Source organism: Cucurbita moschata, unplaced genomic scaffold, assembly GCF_002738365.1.
Source record: "Cucurbita moschata cultivar Rifu unplaced genomic scaffold, Cmos_1.0 Cmo_Scf00006, whole genome shotgun sequence".
NCBI lineage: Eukaryota > Viridiplantae > Streptophyta > Magnoliopsida > Cucurbitales > Cucurbitaceae > Cucurbita > Cucurbita moschata.
Genome location: NW_019268522.1, coordinates 5044897 through 5045899, shown reverse-complemented (window position 1 = coordinate 5045899; position 1003 = coordinate 5044897). Strand labels below are relative to the sequence as shown.

The 1003-nt window shown below is 46.4% G+C and overlaps 1 protein-coding gene across 1 annotated transcript in view; it reads right to left on the bottom strand.

The window, feature by feature from the left end:
- The window catches only part of LOC111444469, a 20237-nt gene that overhangs the window by 17680 nt on the left and 1554 nt on the right, over positions 1-1003 (bottom strand). The window lies entirely within an intron of this gene.

Sequence of the window (1003 nt, the reverse complement as noted above, 5' to 3'; positions counted from 1 at the left end):
CAGGTAGAAAGTGTGCCGACTTGGTCAACCTATCGACAACTACCCAGATCACTGTATAGCCCTTGGGCGTTTTGGGTAAACCTACTATGAAGTCCATCGCTATGTTTTCCCACTTCCACTCTGGTATGCTTAGGGGTTGCAACAACCCCGCCGTCTTTTGTCTTGGAGCTTTCACTTGTTGACAAACTAAGCACTTGCTCACAAACCCGGCCACATCCCTCTTCATGCTCTTCCACCAAAAGTGTTGTTTTAAATCTTGGTACATCTTAGTACCTCCTGGATGCATCGCAAATGGTGAGTTGTGAGCTTCCATCAGTATTTCCTTCCTTAAATCTTCTATTGCTGGAACACATAAGCGTCCCTGATACAATAGTCCTTCATCTGATGACTTCGAGAATCCATCTACTGGACTTTCGTCTAGCTGTCCTAGGACTTTCTGTAGGTTAGGATCCTCTTGTTGGGAGACAATAATTCTCTGCCTAAGTGTAGGTTGTACCGTGAGTCGGGCCAGTTGTGCTATGACTCCCTCGGTCGCTACATCTATGTTGGCTCGCTCGAACTCTCTTTGTACCCTTACTTCCCTCGTAATGAGGGCTGACGAGTGGGCCGTCTTCCTACTCAAGGCATCTGCAACCACATTTGCTTTCCCAGGGTGGTACTGGATATCTACGTCATAATCCTTCACCAATTCTAACCACCTTCTCTGCCTCATGTTTAACTCTTTCTGGGTGAAGAAGTATTTCAAACTTTTGTGGTCGGTAAAAATTTGAGTTTTTTCGCCATACAGGTAGTGTCGCCAGATTTTCAGCGCGAACACTACAGCGGCCAACTCTAGGTCATGGGTAGGGTAGTTCTTTTCATATTCTTTAAGTTGACGAGATGCGTATGCGACAACCTTGCCGTGTTGCATTAACACACATCCCAGTCCTTTCATGGAGGCATCACTATAGATCACATATCCTTCTGAGCTCTCGGGTACTATGAGTACCGGGGCGGTTACCAA